This window comes from Paramormyrops kingsleyae, chromosome 24 (assembly GCF_048594095.1).
Source record: "Paramormyrops kingsleyae isolate MSU_618 chromosome 24, PKINGS_0.4, whole genome shotgun sequence".
Taxonomy (NCBI): Eukaryota; Metazoa; Chordata; class Actinopteri; order Osteoglossiformes; family Mormyridae; genus Paramormyrops; species Paramormyrops kingsleyae.
Genome location: NC_132820.1, coordinates 21,519,089 through 21,543,329, shown reverse-complemented (window position 1 = coordinate 21,543,329; position 24,241 = coordinate 21,519,089). Strand labels below are relative to the sequence as shown.

General features: G+C 41.7%; 2 long non-coding RNA genes across 3 annotated transcripts; one reads left to right on the top strand and one right to left on the bottom strand.

Moving 5' to 3' along the window:
• Positions 1-769: 769 nt before the first annotated feature.
• Positions 770-7,515, top strand: LOC140582322 (uncharacterized). Its single transcript, XR_011985255.1, has 3 exons — positions 770-1,119; positions 3,922-3,990; positions 6,668-7,515. It is a non-coding gene; the product is annotated as an uncharacterized lncRNA (long non-coding RNA).
• Positions 7,516-21,867: 14,352 nt separating this feature from the next.
• LOC140582290 (uncharacterized) lies at positions 21,868-23,587 on the bottom strand. 2 transcript variants are annotated; one of them, XR_011985219.1, is made up of 3 exons: positions 23,422-23,587; positions 23,104-23,155; positions 21,868-22,796 (listed from the first exon to the last, which is right to left on the bottom strand). It is a non-coding gene; the product is annotated as an uncharacterized lncRNA (long non-coding RNA). The 2 variants fall into 2 exon arrangements; XR_011985220.1 differs by having other exon boundaries at positions 23,491-23,586.
• Between the last annotated feature and the right edge of the window lie 654 nt (positions 23,588-24,241).

Here is a 24,241-nt window from a genome sequence, read left to right as displayed (position 1 = left end):
CGAGTCAGTTTAAGGTGATGGTATCGTACTTATTTCTGGAAGGAGTCCACCCTTTTTATATGTCTGAGATTGTTTAAGGTTCAGTGACAGACTCATATTTGTCTTAAGTTGCTTATTCTATAGCGCAGATAGTATAGGGCAGAGGTCTCCAACTCCGGTCCTGGAGGGCTACTATCCAGTAGGTTTTCTATCCAACCTGACTTCTGATGAGCCACACCTGTTTTTGGATAAATACCAGGAACAGGTGTCAACTCATCAGAAGCAAGTAGGATAGAAAACTTCTGGATAGTAGCTCTCCAGGACTGGAGATGGAGACCCCTGCTATAGGGAATGAGGCAGCGTTGTATCCTGGATGATTATCAGTCACCCACAGGGTGCACCATGTGCAAGTGCCCAATCCTACACAAGGCAATTGAAAGATACCAATTACCCACGTCTTTGGAATGTGACAGGACACACCCAGTGGAGACCTGAGCTACAAGAAGATATCACCTCTGTTCTGTGCGGAGTTGCAAAGCCCTCACTAGTTTTATTAAACATTTTAAAATAATGAGTTTGCTTAGAATAAATAGAGGTTAGATTTAAATGTTTGTCTACCGCATGTTAAACTTACTGTGGCAGCATGGTTGTCCCCCGGTGCTACAGGGCCAACCCATTCATTGTTCACAGCAAGCGATACAGTACGATAAATAATTGTCTGCTACTGTAGGTGTGTTTGTGTGTGCGCGTGCGTGTCTGGTTCAGAATCAGTTTATTTGCCAAATGTACAAGCACACAAGAATTTCACCTGGTGATGCAACACAATAAAATTTGGTACAACTGGACAGCAGCAGCAATAAAATGAAAAACGGAAAATTGAGTTAACGGTATAAGTATAACACTGACTTGTGTATAAGATTATTAAGGATGTTTACGGCTTTCAGAAAATAGTTAAGGTGTCTGGTGGTCCTGGAGCTGAATGAGCGGAACCTGTGAACAGTGTGGTGCCGACTGAAGAGGAAGTGGGCGAGATGGTGTGAGTCCGACTCAACGTTTTTGGCTGGCTTCCCGGCTCTCGCGTCGTGCTGGACCCCCGCAGGCACATGCTCCTAGCCTGCCAGCCTCCTAGCTGATCACACGGTACGTTTCAGCCTGTGTTTTATTGCAGCATCGGGTGATGGTACCATACAGTGATAAATGAGATGAGGACGCTTATAATAGTGGCTCTGTAGGTAGCGCATCTGGCGCTATTCTCACGCTCACGCAAAAAAAAAATAATTAAAAATCGTACGGCAAATCTGTTTTCTATTATAAAACCTAAAATTGGATAACAAATATGGATCAAAAGCGTTGGGGTAGTATGAAAACCCTACAGATTATGTACAAAGTAATAAAACTGTTACACGTACGTAAAGGCCTATGTATGCGCGGATTTGTCTCGAATGGAAAATCTCACGCCAGCCGTTTTTCGCGGCAGCCCGAGGAAAAATATTCTCTGATGAGTTCCTTTGATGGTGGCGGTGTTGTGAGTCTCCCATCCCAAGTCTCAGCTGATTGTTTTCCCCAAGAGCTTGACAGACTTTACAACTTATAACCTGGGGCTGATAAGTCGTGGAGGATGTGGATGCTTCCTCACTAAAATAGGAGGAAACGTGCTGCTGAGAGTTTTGTTAATTTGGTCTTAGTAGTGTTACTGGTTATTTAAAAATTAGCAAAATATGTAGTTTAGTTCTGTCTCTTCTAGTTTCGTGTCTGGCACTGTTTACACATTTATGCCTGAAGGCTTTTTATTTAATGAATGCCTTCAACGGCAACATAACATGCCCTCACAGGTATAAAATCTGTTTGCACGTATTTCGCTGGTAACTCTCCGGCGGGTATTCCTAAGGGCACACGCGTCATTCTCCGAAATCTCCAGCTGGCAGAAAGTGCTTATTGCTGTGCACTATCGTTTTTAAGCTAAACTGACGCTCTATGCATGGAATGCTTTTTTCAAAAGGGAGTTGCCGAAACAACTAAACAACAATGCACTAAACAAAGATGAATCAAATTACATTCCCCCCAGCTATAACGTCCTATCTTCTCTATATAATATACCAAAGTAGGCGATAACATCGCGGGATGTTTATATGACTTTCAGTTGAATGTCATATGCAAGTTAGCATCCTGTAAATTGTTTCATTGTAAATATTGAAAAGCCTGGCATTTATATTTTTAATGGCATTTGCTCCGCCACTTTCCAATGAATTAAAAACGAGGTGAACGCAAATACTAAAAGGGTCATGCAAAGGCGCGGCTTCTCAGAAGGAGGATTGTTCCAGTGGTGTTGATGGTGAGCTGAGCAACTTCCTCGAATATATCTTGAAGAAAAAAAAACACTGGCTTTCGAAACTTCCTTAAATGCTCAATTCAGTTTCCCTATGTTTCCCCTTGAAATGCGCGTTCACGATCAAATTTGAAATCAATACGCTAGATGGCAGACTTCCGAGAATTTCAATCCGGGTTTTGAAGCCTTTCTATATACATAAATATTCCGTTCACCATGCACGTTTTAAACGTCAAATAACCACGATTGTATTTCTTTCCTGTTTATATGGCATTGTGTATTATACCAGATTTACAATAAATTAAAAAAGACATACGTTAATAAACAGCTGTCATGAAATGCTCGTATCGTCTTGGTCTCGCCAGCACATGAAATGTCTAAAGAATTTGCTTCTATAACACGATTGCTATGAATCAACACATAAATAATGACTCGTATAAATAGATTTACACTGCTCATAATCCAAACTATCATATTGATCTACATACAGAAGTTCGTGATACTGGATTAAAAAATTTTTTTTCTATTATTATTGATTATTATTAAGTATTGATTGGTTACACTTAGCTGTCTATGCATCTATGTTATACTGACAGTGAAATACTCTCCAATGTACCACTCTCACTGCTAATATACAGGGGAAACCGATCTGCCCAGTGGCCAGGCAAAATGGTTCCCCCTGCTATAAGGAATAAGCAGTAATTCCCAGGCACTATATTGAGCACACTGATCTGTCTATAGGTCCATGTGATACTAACAGTTATATCGGCACTAATTTATATACAACTGTAACACATAAACATTGATCCTAATGCGCCAGTTACAGTGTACTATTTACATATATATTTTACATTATTCTAAAATCAGGAACCCTGCATACACCATTGCCAGATATGTGCAATTTAATTTTGATAATGTATTTAACCAAGTGACATAAATGTTTATTTACATTTTTGATAGAATGGTAACATTGTAATGCACGTTTTTTTCACTGCGCTTTAACTGCGCTTCTTAGAACGTGATTCGCCGACGCACTAATACATGCTGCAAATAGGCCCAAGATATCGAAAAGGTGCACAGCATTAGGCTTGTGTTTTTGTGTTTTATCTTGTCCCACTGACAAAAATTAACTGCACAGTTTTTAATCATCACAGACAAGTGTAAAAGTTGGACTAAATATTGTTCATTACCACCCACCAATAAAAAGCAATTACTAAGTACTACACACAGGCTAAAATGAATCAATAATAGCATTTATGAATCATGTACAGTAATGCTACAGCTTACAAAACCATAGTTTAAACACTTCATCGTGACCTTCTGACATAAGGAAAAATGTCTTGCAAGGTGCTTAAATTAATCTGTGTTTTGATGTTATTAATAATATCAGTTTGGGTTATTCATTGTATTACTGTTAATATTATTTTTAGTCTTTTACATAGAGTAGCAACAAAAGTATGTTATTAATCCTGAACTTAGAGCTTCATTCAATACTTTGCGTGCAATGTATAACAACCTATGGCACTTTACTGAATTAATTCAGGAATAATTCACTATTTTTATTTCTAATATGTTTTCTCTTAATAACATAATAGATGTTCTTTTTCTAACTACAGATTAAACAATGCTCAGAATGTCAATCAAAGAAGACTGTCAAATCCATAGAAGAGCACCCACCCATCATTGTAAGTCTTCATTATTTGATATTTGATTAGTATGTTGTATGACTTTTAAATTGAACAACTGATATATTTTTTGATATATGACATTTTGTCTGACAGGTAACTGAACCATGGGAGTTAATTGGCATGGATCTTGTGGGCAAATTGGCCATGACGGACAGGGGAAACCAGTACATATGTGTGCTGATAGATTATGTCACGAAGTGGGTGGAAACATTTCCACTGCCATCGAAAAATGCTGAAGATGTCACTATGTGCATAGTGAACTTTTGCTACAGATTTGGTGCACCGAAAAGGATTCTGACAGATCAGGGAAGGGAATTTGTACACAAGGTTAGTATATATATATATATATATATATATATATTAGTGCTGTCAAACGATTAAAATTTTTAATCAGATTAATCACAGGGTTGCTGTGGATTAATTTAGATTAATCACGATTAAATATCATTCATTTTTAATCTATATTAATCACAATTCATTTTACATGAGCAAACGGACTCAAGAAAAAAGGGAATATATATGCACTTAACATGTTTATTGAACATCTTGAACACGAGTCGGATGCATTCCATCTGCCACAGAAGTGCAATACCATGAACCCATATCAAAAAGCAAGATTTTTTCTGAGCCGGACAACTTGTCATATTTAAGGTACCTCAGTTTATCTTCGTTCACTTACAATTAGCCCGAACTACCGTAAATCCGACAAATAATCCGACTAATCATGAAATCCAATTCTAGCCCAGTTAATTGCCATTATTAGCAATATCAGTTAACACATTACGCGCGGTGCTTTACGTATAAAACTCCGTAGCAACACGTCCACAGATAAGTTGGACGGTATAATTTGTGCGACTGATTTAATGAGCCATAAATGAGAAGTAGTGCTTAAACAGTATAAAACTACAACTTTCCCTTCTGTTGATAAAAGGCGCAGCCATCTTGGATTCTGAACTCGGGATCCTCTGTGCTGCTCCGAGATATTTCTCGGATCTCCGAGAAACGGGAGCGCATATGTTGTCACTTCCGGCTTCAAAACTCCAGAATACAACTCGGAATACGAGTTCCCAGGGCAAATGGAATGCACTAAAACTGGCCGAAATGGGTTGACAGAGACATTTCAGGGATTTAGAGTCATTCTGCACTGCAGATGGGTTAATTGCGTAAAAAATTTTAATCAGATTAATCATGATGATGGATTAATCCGCGTTAACCCGTTAATTTCGACAGCCCTAATATATATATATATGTGTTGTTTAGTTTGTCATTTCCTAAGTATAATACATTATATACATTTGCTATTTATTATTTTTTCCAAACCTTTTTTTAAATTTGCAATTTTGAACTGGGTGTGGTCAATAGTGTATAGAACAATAGTAACATTTACATTTTATACAGACACACTCCAACAAATTGTAAAAGCAATGAACACGAAGAAAAGTGAAGTGATCTCTAAATTTTTTCCATGGCTATATATACTTGTTCTTAACAAGTTATTTAAGATTATACTTTTTGCCTGGCCACTGGGCAGATTGGTTTCCCCTGTATATTAGCAGTGACAGTGGTATATTGGAGAGTATTTCACTGCCAGTATCACATGGACCTATAGACAGATCAGTCTGCTCAATATAGTGCCTGGGAATTACTGCTTATTCCTTATAGCAGGGGGAACCATTTTGCCTGGCCACTGGGCAGATTGGTTTCCCCTGTATATTAGCAGTGAGAGTGGTACATTGGAGAGTATTTCACTGCCAGTATCACATTGACCTATAGACAGATCAGTGTGCTCAATATAGTGCCTGGGAATTACTGCTTATTCCTTATAGCAGGGGGAACCATTTTGCCTGGCCACTGGGCAGATTGGTTTCCCCTGTATATTAGCAGTGAGAGTGGTACATTGGAGAGTATTTCACTGCCAGTATCACATGGACCTATAGACAGATCAGTGTGTTCAATACAGTGCCTGGGAATTACTGCTTATTCCTTATAGCAGGGGGAACCATTTTGCCTGGCCACTGGGCAGATTGGTTTCCCCTGTATATTAGCAGTGAGAGTGGTACATTGGAGAGTATTTCACTGTCAGTATAACATAGATGCATAGACAGCTAAGTGTAACCAATCAATACTTAATAATAATCAATAATAATAGAAAAAAAATTTTTTAATCCAGTATCACGAACTTCTGTATGTAGATCAATATGATAGTTTGGATTATGAGCAGTGTAAATCTATTTATACGAGTCATTATTTATGTGTTGATTCATAGCAATCGTGTTATAGAAGCAAATTCTTTAGACATTTCATGTGCTGGCGAGACCAAGACGATACGAGCATTTCATGACAGCTGTTTATTAACGTATGTCTTTTTTAATTTATTGTAAATCTGGTATAATACACAATGCCATATAAACAGGAAAGAAATACAATCGTGGTTACTTGACGTTTAAAACGTGCATGGTGAACGGAATATTTATGTATATAGAAAGGCTTCAAAACCCGGATTGAAATTCTCGGAAGTCTGCCATCTAGCGTATTGATTTCAAATTACTGCTCTAAAAATCCCAATCACCAGCAAACACAATTTAAGTTTCTTCACAGGTTGTACCCCACTCCCCGGAAATGCCATCTCATGGGCTTAGAGCCTGACCCCATATGTCATTTTTGTCCCCTTCAGGTCCCTAAATGTCTTCGATGTCCTCCACGGAAAGAGCTGCCAGACACACGACCCTCCACTTCTCCCATCCGTCCATCGTGTAGCCAGCTGCGCATGTTCCTGCAGAACAGTCAGGTTCCCCTGAACCTGGGCTTCTCGTCGAGAAGATGGTGTCAATTGCGTTGAGAGACCAGTTGATCAAATCCATAACTTCCTTAGTTTTGAAGAGCAGGGCTGAGAGAGTCTCTCAAGTATAGACAGTAAGACAGTAGACTAGACGAGACGAGAGAAGCAAAGCAGGGAAGATAAGGGGAGGGAGAGGGAGAGAAGTGCGTCCGCCTCCGATGAGAGCTCAGTGAAGGATGGTTGCAACCTCGTTGTCACTCTGGGTGAGATCCTCACACGGGATCTTCTCACCCACCTAGGTTGAGTTGAAGGGGTTTACCAATTTGCTGTTATGGAAGCGTAGTAGACTCTGTAAATTTTTTGTAAATGGTCCCTTTTGTTTTTTACACCTCTTTCCACGTCCTGACCGGCCTCCCGCTGTATTTCTACGGCGTCCTGAGCCTTGCTGACCCCTGCTGGTTGCCACCGGGGTGGGAGTAGACGCAGTGGCGGCAGACATGGTCATGGAGCTGGCTGCCGGCGGCCCAGTGCGGCATTTCCTCTGACGGCCTCCACTACTGGTACTGGTTCGTCCTTTGGGATTAAAAAGACAGGGGACAGCACATTTAATTAAACTGAATCCTTATGTCACTCTACAACAAAACTACATCACAGATATCACACTTGGCAGTCAGTATTGCACATTGAGAAAAATTCTGCCATCTTATTGGATACAGGAAATATAGGCTTGGGAGACTTATGCGCTGGTCTTGAATTGGGCCGCCTGCGTTTCAACAGGGGAACTTGACCTATAAAAACACGACAGTTAGTGCACAGATTCCCTGATATGCAGAACAACAGCGAAAAACAACGCTGGAAAGGTTCATGTGCACCAAATATAGCAGCCTGCTCAATCCAAATGCTGACATCAGGAACTGACTATTAAGTAAAATCATTTATATATCTTTCAATTTCCATAAATTGCATTATTAGTATTAGGGATTGCATCTTCACTCTCAAGTTATCGAAACTAGGATTTCTGCTTTTTCTTTTTTTTTTTTTTGTGATCAAATTTTAATTGGAGATTTTATAACAAAGAACAAGACGGAACAGAACAAAACACACTCGACCCCCCCCCCCCCCAATACACTCTGAGACAGCACCTCAAAGGAAAAGAGACAAAGGACCAACAGTGGTCACCGGCAGCACCCAGCCCCAAAGAGTGCAGCTAAAAACTGAGGAGAAAAGAAATAACATACTTAAATCAGTAAGAAATGTCAAAATTAGGAAAGTAAAAATCAAAACAAAAAACAAGGAATACGGCCTCAGGACGTGACCCACAGCCAGTCCTTTACCAGCTGCACGTCATGGAGCCAGCTCTGGATCGTAGAACCAGACGAGTTGTTAATCCAGGCTGCAGAGAGTTCCAGCAGAAGCAGATCAAGGAAGGTGGACTTCCAAACAGTGGGAATGGCACGATCAGGAGACTTCCAGACAGTGGGAATGGCACGATCAGGAGACTTCCAGACAGTGGGAATGGCACGATCAGGAGACTTCCAGACAGTGGGAATGGCACGATCAGGAGACTTCCAGACAGTGGGAATGGCACGATCAGGAGACTTCCAGACAGTGGGAATGGCACGATCAGGAGACTTCCAACGAGAGGCTAATAACAACTTAGCCGCTAAGGAGGCGGATATCAGGAGCCTCCGCTGGAAGCGAGAGAGAGAAGAGAAGAGAAGTCCAGGAGAAGAAGGACCACGGGAGACAGAGGGATGGGAGAGGAAAGAACTGATGAGAGAGATCTGGCCACATAATCCCAAAGAGCAGGCGCTGGAGGACAGTCCCAGAACATATGGAGAAAGGTACCAGGGACCTGAAGGGGACAAAAATGACATATGGGGTCAGGCTCTAAGCCCATGAGATGGCATTTCCGGGGAGTGGGGTACAACCTGTGAAGAAACTTAAATTGTGTTTGCTGGTGATTGGGATTTTTAGAGCAGTTTTTAATATTATGAAAAATAACACTCCAAGATAGGACAGGGTTTGGAGAGAGCTCCCCCTGCCAGACAGAAATCATGGGGAGAGGTTTATGAGAGGATCTGCAGAGGAGAGAATAGAGACAGGACACGGGCTTAGAAACAGGTGAAAGGACAGAGCAAATCTGCACAGCGGGTGAAGAGGAAGAAGCAAGGAAAAAGAGATATTACAGGCCCTAAGCATGGACCTCAGCTGGAGGTAGAAAAAGTATGAGGAAGAAGGAAGATCGAATGTGACCTTAACCCCAAAGGACGAACCAGCACCAGTAGTGGAGGCCGTCGGAGGAAATGCCGCACTGGGCCGCCGGCACCCAGCTCCATGACCATGTCTGCCGCCACTGCGTCTACTCCCACCCCGGTGGCAACCAGCAGGGGTCAGCAGGGCTCAGGACGCCGTAGAAATACAATTCAATTCAATTCAATTCAAAAAACTTTATTTGTCCCCGAGGGGCAATTTAAAAGGCACAGAGGAGCAACGCACACAAATAACAGTAGTAACACAACAGATGACACACACACATAATGAACTATGAACAAAATAAATAAAGCTTAAAGTACAGAGGCAATAAGATGCATGATGATGAAAGTGGGAAAAAAAAAAGAGAGAGATGAGAGACTCAGATCAGAGGAGGTCTGGATTGTAGGGGGAGGGGAGGTGGGAGTGTGAGGTGATAATGGTGGGTTTGGGGGGGTGTCAGGAATTCAAAAGAAGGACAGCTTTAGGAACAAAGGTGGCCCTCCTCCTCTGTGTCCTGCAACCGGGACATCGGAGCCGACGTTTGGAGGGGAGCCACTCAAAGGCAGAGTTCAGCGGGTGTGATGGGTCTTTAATGATTTTGAGTGCTAGCCTGTGTGTCTGCTGGTCGCAGATGTGTGATATGGATCTCAAGGGCAGACCAATAATCTTAGAGCACATGCTGACAGTGCTCTGTAGCCGATTTCTGTGCTGCATGCTGGTGGAATGGAACCAGCAGATGATGGAGAATGAGATGACATTCTCTATGAAGGAGTAGTAAAAGGACCGTAAAATGTCTTTCCTGACTCCAAAGGAATTGAGCTTCCTAAGGAGGTATTGCCGCTGATGACACTTCCTAAGAATCTCAATTCAGCAGATGGTCAAAGATGGTGGCCAGATATTTATACTCCTGGACTAGCTCTACTGGTTTATGTTGGAGTCAAAACTCCGCCGGGTCCGTTGATGAGAAGAGACTCACTGCACACCAGAGGAGTTGTTGCCAGTTACCAGTTTATTATCTTATTCTGATTGCAATCAGGGAGCACACATCTCACACACGTACAGAATGTACAGCAAGAGGAGTGAGCTCGATCCACAGGTATCGAGTCTGCCCCTTTATAGGCCTTCTGGGGTGACAACCCCCCTTCTTCTCTTCGGTACTTTCCCCTGCTCATGACAACAGCACATTCCAACCTTTATTCAACCCGTCTGGTACATCTCTGAAAATAATTGTTCTGACATTATAGTCTGATTGGCCAGCAAGCTTTTGATAGGTAATATGTCTTAATATAATGTTCTGACGTTATGGTATGATCTGCCCGCAAGCCCTTTAGCCAGTAGGTTCATGTCCCCGTCTCTTGTCTGGCACCTGATTAATATAAACATTAGTCAAATGCTAAGTTCCTGTTTTTATGCACATTCTGTTCCTACTGGTCTGCACCTGCATCGGTAAGCTCTTTCCATAGTGCAGGGCCAGTATCAATTCCCCTTTTCTGTTATGATTAATGATAGATAAGCTTCGGTTAGATATTAGTGGCTGCGTGTCTGCACATATGTCTTTTATTAGATATTAGTAGTTATACAAGCGCACTCAATCATTAACCCCTCATTTACCATAGATGAAGGTGGTAACTGCTGCAGCCATGTCTCTCTGCTTGTTGGAGTAAGTCACGTTTAGTTCCAGACATGAGGTGTCACACCAGCCCACAAACTTCTGCAGAGCGTGACCATGGTTGTGTGAGGGGCCTGACAGCAGAGTCAGGAGGATGGAGTCATCAGCGTACTTCACCAGATGGCAGTTGGGCTGTGTGTTTCTGCAGTCATCCGTGTATAAGATGAAGAGCAGAGGAGACAGCACGCATCCTTGTGGTGACCCGGTAGAGGTATAACGGAGGTCAGAGAGAGTATTGTTTACCTCTGTGATCTGTTGGTCAGAAAGTCCAATATCCACAGGATTAACTGGTTGTCCAGATGAAAGTTGAGGGAGAGTTTAGTAGCCAGGATGTGGGGTTGCAGAGTGTTGAATGCTGAGGAAAAGTCGGCAAACAAGAGTCTAACTGATGAGTTAGGCTGCTCCAGATGTTTATGCATGGTGTCTATAATGAATGATTTTGCGTCGTCAACACCTCTGTCTGTGCGATATGCAAACTGAAGCGGGTCCATATAGGGGTTAGTTGTTCTGATGATGTGGTGTTTTACGACCCTTTCCATGGCTTTCATCACTAGAGAGGTGAGAGCCACGGGCCGAAGATCATTCAGAACTTTGGTTATACTTTTTTTTTTTTTTATAATTCAAGTTTTTATTGTTTTCATTCGGTACATGACAGTGTCATCCAAAACAGGTTACAAATTTTACAGGTACTACACATCAGGGCAGAAAGTGCACAGTGGCTATAACCAACAGGTTCAAACGGGACAGTAATTAATTAATTAATTAATTAATTAAGGAGGGAGAAGTAAATAATCTCACCAAAAAAAATAAATAAATAAAAAATAAAAATAATAACAATATGAGAAGTTACTGTGTCACTTGTGAAGACAGAGATATAAAAGACCAAAAGTCTTCCCAAACCGGAGTACCCTCCCGAACCCCTGCTGTATTCTTAGAATGCAGTTTGTAGAGCAAACGTTCGTACGCAGCTGTCTTAGTCATCATAATGACCCATTCTTTTAAGTCTGGGGTGTCGGGAGTCTTCCAACGTCTCAAAATAACTCTAGCCGCCACAGAGACCCCCACCATAATCACAGAGAACCCTCCCTTTGTAAGATTTGGCATCTGCTCCCTGTCACCCAATAGACACAGCCTTGGTGAAAATGGTATTGTCTTTCCAAGCCATTTGCTCATAATATTCAAAGTTTGGCGCCATAAAGGCCGAATAAGTGGGCAGTCCCAGATACAATGAATAAAAGTACCTATGTCCTTTTGACATTTCCAGCAAACATTATTATCAGTCAAACCCATTCTATGAAGCCTATGAGGCGTCAAATAAAACCTATGTGTAATTTTATACTGTGTAAATTGTCCTTTAGCTTCTCTTATATATTTGCCAGTATTTGACAAAATTCGTTTCCACTCCTCGTCCCCAATAACAGTCCCAATATCCTTCTCCCATATTGTCTTTATATTAAGGCAATCATTACTGAGCAAATGGTTGGTAGTCCTGTAGAATACAGAGGCTTTCATCCGAAAATGGGGCAGTGTCAGAAAATCCAAGATATGATTCCCATCTATGCGCTGAATTTTGGTGAGAACACAATTTCTAATCTGAAGATATTTCCAAAAATTATCTTTCCCCTTTAAATCATACTTCTGTACGAGATTATTATAAGACATAAATACACCTTGGTCAAACAGATCAGTCACAGTACACAAACCACTCATATGCCATTTCTTCCAGTATATTGGTGATTTCCCAATACTAATAGCCGAATTGTACCACAGGGAAGAGTATGGTTGCTTACAATGTGATAATTTATACATCTTGTGAATCTTTGCCCATATCTCTCTCGAGTGCTTCATAACAGGATTTGTGATCATATCCGAACTCTGAGACAGGCGTTCGATAGGGCTATATGGCCATGACAAAGTTTTTTCAATAGTAACCCATTCTAATTGAGTAGTATTGTGCCAATGCATGGCTAATTTGGCCATTTCGAATGATATCTGATATAGCCGAGGATCTGGTAATCCCAACCCTCCCTTATCACGAGGCGCACATAATTTACTAAGCTTTATCCTAGGCCTTTTTCCGCTCCATAAAAAATGTTTAACCATCATACCGTATTGAGTAAACACCGATTGTGGTATTGTAAGCGGCAGCATCATAAGCAAATAGTTAAACTGAGGTGAGACCACCATCTTAATTACATTTACCTTCCCCCATAAAGTTAACTGAATTTTCCCCCATTTATCAAAATTATTTCTTATATTTTGTAAAAGTGGCGCCATATTTAGCATGGGGATCTCTTCCAACTCCCTGCTTACCTTGATACCCAAATAATTTATCCCACTCGGAATCCATCTAAAGCCAAATTTAGTTACCATATTTGCATTACATATTCCGGATATAGGCGCCGCCTCTGACTTTGTCCAGTTGATTTTATATCCAGACACCATAGAATAGGATTGAACCGTCTCCATTAAGTAAGGTAAGGATTTATCTGGATCTTTTACCAAAGCCAAAATGTCGTCGGCATATAAGAACAACTTGTGTTCTGTGCCGCCCCCTTGAACGCCTGAAATATTTGCGTTAGCCCTAATGGCCATGGCCAAAGGTTCCAGTGTAATATTGAACAATAATGGTGACAGCGGGCATCCCTGACGCGTCCCCCTGGTGAGGTCAAAAGACGGAGAAACTTTACCATTAGTAAACACGCACGCCTTAGGGGCCTTATACAATGTTCGAACCCACTTGATAAAACAAGGCCCAAACCCAAAATTTGATAACGTTGTAAATAGAAATTCCCAGTGCACCCTATCAAACGCCTTCTCCGCATCAAGTGAGAGAGCGACAATCGGGTCAGATTTTTCTCTGTTTAGCCAAATTAAATGAAGTAACCTTCTCATGTTATCCGTTGATGATCTATTCATCATAAATCCCACTTGATCCATGTTTATAATGCTGGATAGTACCTTCTCTAGCCGTAAAGCAAGAATTTTACTAAGGATCTTGCAATCAACATTGATGAGACTTATTGGCCGATAATTTGAGGGTTCGGTGGGGTCCCTATCTTTCTTAGGAATCACCGATATTAGAGCATCATTAAAAGACGGGGGCAGAGATCCACTAGCATATGCCTCATTATATACTTCTGTTAAAATGGGTGCAAGTAAATCTACATACTGTTTATAATATTCAACAGGAAACCCATCTATCCCTGCTGATTTTCCATTCTGCATAACAGATACAGCTTGTCTGACTTCAAGTTCCGTGATTGGGCCTTCTAACATATACATCTCCTCTGGGGACAATGTAGGCGTTTTAAGTCTGGAGAAGAAACTAAGCAATTCTTCCTGTTTAGGATTAATGTCCGCGGTATATAACTCTTCGTAAAATTTCCGTAATACATCGTTTATCTCCTCCGTTGACGTTACTATTGTGTTTCCTTTCTTAATAGCTGATATTAAATTACATGTAGTCCTTTGTTTCAACTGCCTAGCAAGCAGCTTACCAGTTTTCTCCCCTTCCCCATAAAAAGTAGTCCCCAATCTAAATAAGGCGTATTCCACCTTTTTATTATAAATTTCCTGTAATTCAAATTTAAGTTTACAAATATCTTGATATAACTGATCTGAGAAGCACTGAGATAATTCTTGTTCACAATTTTTTATTTTATTATCTAATTCCTGTAATCTGTCATGATCCTCCCTTTTCCTTCTAGATGCGTACCCTATTATTTTCCCTCTAATGTATGCCTTAGAGGCCTCCCATTCCGTCGATCTTTTATCTGTACTTCCAGTATTAATTTCAAAGAAAGACTGCAGATCCTCTTTTAATGATAAACTAAAGGCCTCATGGGACAGCAGTGAGGTGTTTAACCGCCATCTGCCTTTTCTCTCCTTGTCACAGCTAATATCAATTCCTAATATCACGGCAGCATGATCCGATAAAGCGATAGCACCTATTTTGCAGTATGTGACCTGCTTTGTCAAGGTGTTTGAGATCAAAAACATATCGAGTCTGGAGTGGGATTTGTGACAATGTGAATAAAAGGTGTATTCCCTTTCACCTATATTTGGTGCATAAATGTTACATAACACCACCGCAGTTCCATTTATCGTGGCCTGTAGACACACCATTCTACCCTCACCATCTCTGACCTCACCAGTCAGAACAAAATTTAAATTTTTGTGTATCAGTATAGCGACGCCATTCCGCTTGATGGAAAAAGAGCTATGAAATACCTGTCCAACCCACCCATACTTCAATTTTAGAGCCTCTTCCCCTTTAAAATGTGTTTCCTGAATAAACGCTATATCTACCTTGTTATGTTTCAAATAGGTCATAACTTTGCCTCTTTTTATAGGATTCCCACAACCTTTTATGTTCCACGACATACATGTTATATTTCTCCACACCATAGCGCCCTATACCATATATATAGACCTACATTGACATCGTAACCTATGAAGTACAGTACGTAACGAATTCTCATTATTAAACTGCGTCATGACCGAACCTTTTTTTGTAAGAAACGTATGGAAAAGAACAAAATCAGTTAACATAAAATGCTCCCCCAAAACACAAACCGGGAGCTCTGACCAGTCTCTGGTCCTTAAACCTCCACCCCTAAACAAAAAACAGTTGCAAATAGAACACGCAACAACAAAAAAGAAACTCCTATTGGTCCGTGGAGTACCCCTCATGCAGCTGGTCACAGCACTGTCCAGCTGCATGCTGCTCGGGCAGCACATCCTCTAAAGCTCAGAACCCACCCGCGCTTAACATCCGCCCATAGTTGACTGTTATAATTTCCTCAACGTCCGTAAGCATTACTATCTTAGGCATACCTGCTTATGACCCATCGTTACTCAGTGTGCCAATGAAGCGTACTGCTTCCTCAATACTGGTAAAGCTACGATTTCTACCTTTCCAGGTAAACCTCAACGTAGCAGGGAAAGCAAGCGTGTATCTCACATTTAACTGTTGAAGCGCTTTCTTAGCAGGCAAAAACATCTTCCTTTTTTCAGCCAATTCCCTCGTCATATCAGGAAACACGGATATTCTACGATCCTCCCACTCGATTCCTCGGCGTTCACGTGCGGCTCGCAGTACTTTCTCCCGTGCTGACTGCCTCAGAAATCTAATCAGCACCGGTCTCGGAGGTTGATCCTCACTCGGCATTGGGGCCGGCGTTCGATGAGCTCTCTCCATTTCGAATTCCCCCTCCATGTCGTTCCCCAGGCCCTCGCTCAAAACTCGCTTGACACAGTTCTCCAAGGTACCGTTCGTCCCATACTTCTCTTGTAAACCCACGAGCCTTACATTGTTCCTTTTACTATGGTTCTCAAGCATTTGAACACGATCCCACAAAGTTTTTATCTTCTTTTCTGTAGCGTCTTTACCTGCCGCCATCGCCTCCGTCACATCCTCCAAATGCGAGATACGGCCCTCCGCCTCTCCCATTCGGGCCTGCAGTCCGTTCACGGTATTATTTAACTCCGTCATTGTCCCTTTAATGGCGATTGTGTCCGCCGCCACTAACTGAAGGGTCTTGTTCATTTTAATAACTTCGGTAAAAACTGTCTCCAGGCTCACTTCAACGTCAGTCTGTTTCCCGGGCGAACTCGAAGTTGCTGTAGCCTCCGGGAGTGGCGGGGTCTTTCTAGTCGCCATGCGGTTTGTTTCCTTGAAATATTTAGATGTTGTCGCCATTGTTACACGTCGAAAAACGCAAGTAAATCCCTAGAATCCGGATCGGGGACGATATCAAAGTATTTTACCAACGAAATGTCAACTACTTCGCCATTAATTAAAAGAAAGTTAGCGGGTGGGTAAGAGCTTATCTAGCGAGCTGCCATCTTGCTTGAGGTACCCACGTGACTCCCCTGGTTATACTTTTTTTAGGAATGGGGATGACTGTGGAATGTTTCCAGAGGCGGGGTACTATGCCGCTGTCCATAGAGTTCTGGAACAAGGTCCGGAATACGCCACCTAGTTGCTGAGCACAATGCCGCAGGACTCCACTGCAGATGTGGTCTGGGCCGGGTGCACTTCTCTCTCTAGTCATCTTAAGGGCATTCACTACGTCCAGAGTGTTGAAGATGAGTGCGGAGTTGTCTGATTTAAGTGAGGATCTTAAACTCTGGAGCTGAGTGGAGTTGTCTGACTCAAACCTGGTGTAAAAGGAGTTGAGGTCATCAGGGAGTGATGTGTCGCTGCTGCCCTCAACGTGGATGGTTCTGGGACTGGAGACAGCTGTGTTCACAGTGGCCATGGTTTTCAGTCCCTGCCAAGCAGAGCGGAGGTTCCCCTCTGAAAAATTCTGCTCCACTTTGTCTTTGTATCTCAGTTTTGCCATTTTAATTGCTAGTTTGACTTCTCTGTTGATTTCCTTCTTGTCTGATTCAGAGCCAGTAAAGAAAATCCTTTTCTTTTTGTTTAGTATTTCCTTGAGCTCTTTGGTGATCCAAGGTTTATTGTTGGCAAAGATGGTGACTGTTTTTGATGGGATGATATTGTCAACGCAGAAGGAGATGTATGATGAGACTGTGTCTACCTGCTCATGTATATTGTTGGAAGAAAGAAGATTGTCCCAGTCTGTAGATTCAAAGCATCCTTGTAGGGTTTGGATGCTTTCTGCTGTCCACTGTTTGATGTTTGTAACAACCTTCTTTGCCCTTTTGATGATTGGCGTGTATGCTGGGGCGAGCAGGATTGTATGACGATCAGCCAAGCCGAGAGGGGGGAGGGGAAGAGATCTGTATGCATCCTGGACTGAACCATAGCATTTGTCCAGAATCTTCCCCATGCGGGTGGTACATGTGACGTACTGATGGAATCCTTTGAGGGACTTGTCAAGCGAACAGTGATTGAAATCTCCCAAAACGAGTTTGGGGGAGTCCGGTGATAACTGTTCAAATTTATTTAGAGTGTTGATGATGTGCTCCGTAGCAGTGGCGGCGTTGGCTTTGGGGTGGATGTAGACCAAAATGAGGAAAAGTTGTGGAAATTCTCTGGGGAGATAGAAAGGGCCAGGAGCTCGATGTCTGTGGAGCACCAGCGTGAATTAATATAGAGACACACGCCTCCTCCATGATGTTTACCGGAGAGCACACTGACGCGGTCCAGACGTACCGGGGGGGTGAAGCCATCAATGTGTAGCATGTCATCGTTGTCGCTCTCATTTAACCATGTTTCCGTAAATGCCAGGATAGAAGCAGTTCTGTATTCATGCATATGGTTAACGCTAGCTTGCAGCTCATCCGTTTTTTTGCGGAGAGAGCGAACGTTAGCCAGGATGATGGACGGAAGCGCTCGCTGTTTAAAGGTCTCCCTTTTAAGCCTGGCTTTAACGCCACCCTTTTTCTTCCCTCTTCTGGTTACCTTTTTGTGTGTGAATTTATGCTGGCTGGAGGAGTTCACGCGGAGAATTTCCTCTGGAAAGCTGACCGTGTCTGTGGAGTGTTGAGTCTGTAGTCCAAGCTGAATTAAGCGATCTCTGTGCTAGATGAGCCGCGATCCGTCGGGAGGGTTGTTTCCAGTAGAAGACGCACACTCACAGATAAGCAGCCAATGCGTACATGCAATTGTCCAAAAAAATGCACAAATCTCACAGATATTCATGCTGGGGTATGTTCCGGGAATAATAATAATAAATAAAATAATAATTAAAAGAATAAATAAATAAAAATTGTGTCCGGAGTAACAAGCAGCCACGTAACGTGAGCGCGATTAGAACAAAGAGACAGCGCAAAGTGAGCGTGTCTAGAGCGCTCCGTGAGTATTGAGGAAAAAAGTATGGAAAAATAAGAGAGAAACTCAAAAAAAGAAGCAGCTCCGTTAAAAGTGCAAAGCAGTTTGTGCAAGACTGTACCGAAGCACGCAGAAAAACAAAAACAAACCAACAAGAACGATAAAATACGATACACATGTCGCTCCTCTAACCAGCCGGTCGACCGCACGAGCAGCGACCCGGAATTCATTCGGCGGGAGGCCGGTCAGGACGTAGAAATTGGTGTAAAAAACAAAAGGGGCCATTTACAAAAAATGTACAGAATCTAGTACGCTTCAGTAACAGCAAATTGGCAAACCCCTTTGACTCAACCCAAGTGGGTGAGAAGATCCCGTGTGAGGATCTCACCCAGAGTGACGACGAGGTTGCAACCATCCTGTGTCGCACTCCATCAGTGTCAGAGCCTGAGCCTGAGCCCTGCTCACCGGCCTTTGTGGGATTAAATAGAATTATAAATAACATACAATGAATAGAGGAAAAAGAGAATATAGCTTAAAGCAGGGCATGATGAAAAGGGGGGGGGTTCATTCTAAAAAATGCAGTTAACTGAAACAACAACTGACTGGCGCGCCGGCAAGGCAAGGCTACCTAATCGGAACAGATAGGGGGGGCGACAGAGAATATCAGCGGCCCCTACTTATCTTTTAGCCTTCCAGAAGGACAACTACGAGCTGGCTAGAGTCACACATGTGGTTGTCAAGTAGAGGGAAGGTACTGAGAAAGGGGGGGGAGATGCCCAAAGGGCTTTAAAAGGGATACAGCTGATACATATGGCAGAGCCTCCTCCTGTACATGCTGAATGTATGTCAGACGGCCGCTCCCGGATTGCAATCTGTCAGACAATAAACCGGTGATTTGCAACTTCTCCCCGTGTCAGCTGTGAATCTCTTCTCATCCACGAACCCGGTGGAGACGCCGTGCTCCAACACCTTCTCCTCCACTTCTTTCTTAGTTCCGTCACCCATCCCATCCTCTTTTGTCTCCTCTCCATCTCCATCTTTTTTTACAGACTCTCCTCCTCCGTCACCACACGTAGTCTCACCTGTAAGCCCAGCCCCACATCCATCTTCAGCTCCGGACATGGTTCATCCCACCCCTCCGTATCAGGTTCCAGCGCACCCCTCATCTCAGCTGGTTACGGGTCCAACACCCCCATTTATGTCCCCTTCCGTTGTTTTTGAAAAAATGGAAAGATTCAATAAGTTGCATAACTATTATCTTAGCAACTACCCTAAAATGACCTATGAGGCCAAGTGCTTTACTTACCATTGGTGTATTCAGTTTTGGAGTGAGTTTCTAAATGCAATTTCCATCTGCAAGCAGGGGAGGGACCAAAACCTAGAGGCTCACTACACGTATGTTGACAATTGGGATGATGAAGCTGAGGTGATATTTCCTAATGATGCGCTGGACCAGCTGAGTGCCATCCCCGGGGTCCTGGAGTTGGCTGTGGAGATGGGCTATCTGTGTGATGTAAATAGTTTTTCATAGAACCTGTAAATAATTAGGTGAGAGATCTCACAAGTACTTAGGATAAGATAAGATTAAGATAGTTTAACCTTAACTTATCCTAAGTTTGTATGACATAAGATTAGAATAAGATAAGACTAATATAGGTTAAGATAAGATTTTGTATAACATAAGGTAACATAGAATAAGATAAGACTAATATAGAGTAAGTTAAGATGAGGTTAAGATAAGATTGTATAACGTAAGATAACATAGAATTAAATAGGACTAAGATATAAATAAATGTGGATTATTTTGCATTTGGTTTGTGTCTGTGTGGTTATTTAAAACATTGTGAAGTTTGAAACAAAATTTGATTAGCTTAAATAATGATTGGTTAAACTCATGTACATGTAGAGAATTGTAGTGGACTTGCCATTGAATTAAAGGTTTCTTCAGTTCTCAAGTGCAATGCAAAAAACATAGAGGGGCAATTCATTAAATGATGCAAGCACAGGGACATGTTTTTGGTGTTAAACCTAAATTGCATGACCATTCTGCCGCAAAAACAAGCCTTTAAGGTTAAAGGTGCCATCCAACTCTACTTTGAAAACTTGTGAAACTGATGAAGTACATCTTTCTTTGTTTTCCGCACATATGTCCACCAAACGGAAGGGGCCTGAGAGTGGCATTAAGAGTCTGCAGCTGTATATTATATATATATATATATATATATATATATATATATATATATATATATATATATATATATATATATATACACTCACCTAAAGGATTATTAGGAACACCTGTTCAATTTCTCATTAATGCAATTATCTAATCAACCAATCACATGGCAGTTGCTTCAATGCATTTAGGGGTGTGGTCCTGGTCAAGACAATCTCCTGAACTCCAAACTGAATGTCAGAATGGGAAAGAAAGGTGATTTAAGCAATTTTGAGCGTGGCATGGTTGTTGGTGCCAGACGGGCCGGTCTGAGTATTTCACAATCTGCTCAGTTACTGGGATTTCACGCACAACCATTTCTAGGGTTTACAAAGAATGGTGTGCAAAGGGAAAAACATCCAGTATGCGGCAGTCCCGTGGGCGAAAATGCCTTGTTGATGCTAGAGGTCAGAGGAGAATGGGCCGACTGATTCAAGCTGATAGAAGAGCAACTTTGACTGAAATAACCACTCGTCACAACCGAGGTATACAGCAAAGCATTTGTGAAGCCACAACACACACAACCTTGAGGCGGATGGGCTACAACAGCAGAAGACCCCACTGGGTACCACTCATCTCCACTACAAATAGGAAAAAGAGGCTACAATTTGCACGAGCTCACCAAAACTGGACAGTTGAAGACTGGAAAAATGTTGCCTGGTCTGATGAGTCTCGATTTCTGTTGAGACATTCAAATGGTAGAGTCAGAATTTGGCGTAAACAGAATGAGAACATGGATCCATCATGCCTTGTTATCACTGTGCAGGCTGGTGGTGGTGGTGTAATGGTGTGGGGGATGTTTTCTTGGCACACTTTAGGCCCCTTAGTGCCAATTTTGCATCGTTTAAATGCCACGGCCTACCTGAGCATTGTTTCTGACCATGTCCATCCCTTTATGATCACCATGTACCCATCCTCTGATGGCTACTTCCAGCAGGATAATGCACCATGTCACAAAGCTCGAATCATTTCAAATTGGTTTCTTGAACATGACAATGAGTTCACTGTACTAAAATGGCCCCCACAGTCACCAGATCTCAACCCAATAGAACATCTTTGGGATGTGGTGGAACGGGAGCTTCGTGCCATGGATGTGCATCCCACAAATCTCCATCAACTGCAAGATGCTATCCTATCAATATGGGCCAACATTTCTAAAGAATGCTTTCAGCACCTTGTTGAATCAATGCCACGTAGAATTAACCCAGCAAACAATATGACGTTGAAATGACGTCTTTTAGACGTCTTGGCCTACCGTAGAAAAGACGTCTTCAGAGGGTGCAGAATGAAAGTTTTTATGACGTCTTTTTTAGACGTCCTCTGGATGTTCAGTTATGACAACTATAAGACGTCTGTATAAGGTGAAAAAACAGTCCGGAAATGGTCGGTGTAGACGTCGTTTTAACGTCACACATAGACTTACTTTAGACGTAATTTATGTATTTACAGCTTTATTCATTACAAAATAATCCCCACTATATATTCTAATACCATATTATGTTTCACCCCAATAACCTAGTATCATTAAGCAAATTCAGTACAAAAAGTCTCACACAGCATTCTTAATACATTTTTATTGGGAGTATCAGATCAGATGATAACACACCTCCCCCTCTCCTTGTGTCTTACAACATTACAGCAAAAATAAATACATTTAAACCAAAAACTGAATTTAAAAAAGTGAAATTTAAACATCAATAATTCACTCAATACACAATACACATAGTTACTGTGATGTTGCGCTGCTTTATTTGGTTTAATCGTCCAGTCTGAGAAGGCATTCAAGTAAGAATTGTATTGTACTGAGTACATGACAATAGTAACTTTGAATCCTTGAAATACATGTATTTGATAATTTTCCTGGCAGCTATCTTTTTACACAGAGCCACAATACACAATAATTGTATTCACTGCTAACAGTTTGTATCAGGAGTTGGTTATTGTAAAAGAAGTAATGTGCATGCAGGTGATTTTTGTATAGATTTATCTACACCCTTCTGGTAGTGCTGCCATTGCAGTCAGGTGTCACAGACTACGAGGAGTATACAGTAAGTAGTCCGACTTGGCTGCAGTCAGTTTATACTCCACCCTTGCAGCCGCCGGCAGATCGCGTTCCACGTCGCGTCAGCTGCAGACAGACCTAAGCCCAAGTAGAACGCACCCATTGATTACTTTTTGGCTGTTTTGCTAGCGTTCAGTAAACCTCTGCTCGATAGGCCATCAAGTTGTCTGTCTCAGCGCATTCTATAAAACGGAGCCAACTTGGTTGATCGGGTTTTATAGTCTATTCTCATATATTTCATAATACTTTTGAACACTTTGGAGTTCCATATGTACAGATGTGTCTTACCTTCAGATTAATTATGTGGACATATTGGTTTGCAAAAAAGTCAGCAATGCGATTATTAAACAATGTACACAACTAAACAATGCTAAATACTACTTACCTTAAACTTTAAACTTGTCCACAACGACGTGCAGTTTCTCACAACCGTTTTACTGCAAAAGACCGCATGCGCGACAGTGTCGGTTTTTTTTAAAAAAAAATTTTTTAGCGCTACGGCAACAGAACTTGGCCAAACCACACACCGGACGTGCATCGGCAAATTGTGATTATGGGATTTGCTTACGTGTAGCAGTTTATTTTTGGACAATTTCAAACATTAAAATGACAACAGCATGAGCTACAATAGGCACCAGAATTGACGCTGACAATGTTTACATGGAATTGACGATCTGCCTACAAATTTCCAAAAGTCGCCTACCTAGACGTTCAGCTTGAACTACATATCTACGCCCAAGAGGGGTCAGAGTTAGACGTGCAGATACTGCACCTGATTTGCACGTTGTGTAGACATCCAGATATGGTTCTGGACCGACCGACTCCATCTAGACATGATCTGCACGTCTGATGGACGTCTCATGTTTGGTGGGAAGGCAGTTCTGAAGGCGAAAGGGGGTCAAACACCGTATTAGTATGGTGTTCCTAATAATCCTTTAGGTGAGTGTATATATATATAATATTTATATTATAATATTATATTATATAAGCTAATTTCCTAGATCCTTAAATTTGCAAGCAATCATTTGAAGAGAGAATGAACCTTTACTATGTGAGAAAGAGAAGTGCTCCTCCGTGCTTAATCAACTTAAAACACATAAAACATTCTCCTTCACCTTTCCCCTTATACTACAAGCCTTCCATTTCAGTTTAGCTGATTCTTAGCACAGCTGACTAGTAAATTTCTATGCTATATTGCCAGTAACTCACTAGCAGTGTACTGATTTTTCAGCTATGCCCTTGTTTGTCAAAGTTTAATTATCATTAATTTCCCCCACAAGGATTGTTGATGTACCGCTTAAATAATCTCAACCAACATATTGGAATATTCTTATGACAGAGAACCTATCGTGTTAGATGGCATAATTAAGTTACAAAAAAAGCAGTCGTGTGTGTAGAAAAGAATCTGCTGTATCGATTTTATTTAACCAGGAAAAAAATCAGCGTGTAATATTTCAATTAAATATCCTTTTTATTTTTGACATAGTTTCATAGACAAAGAGCAAGTACTAAATGACCAACAG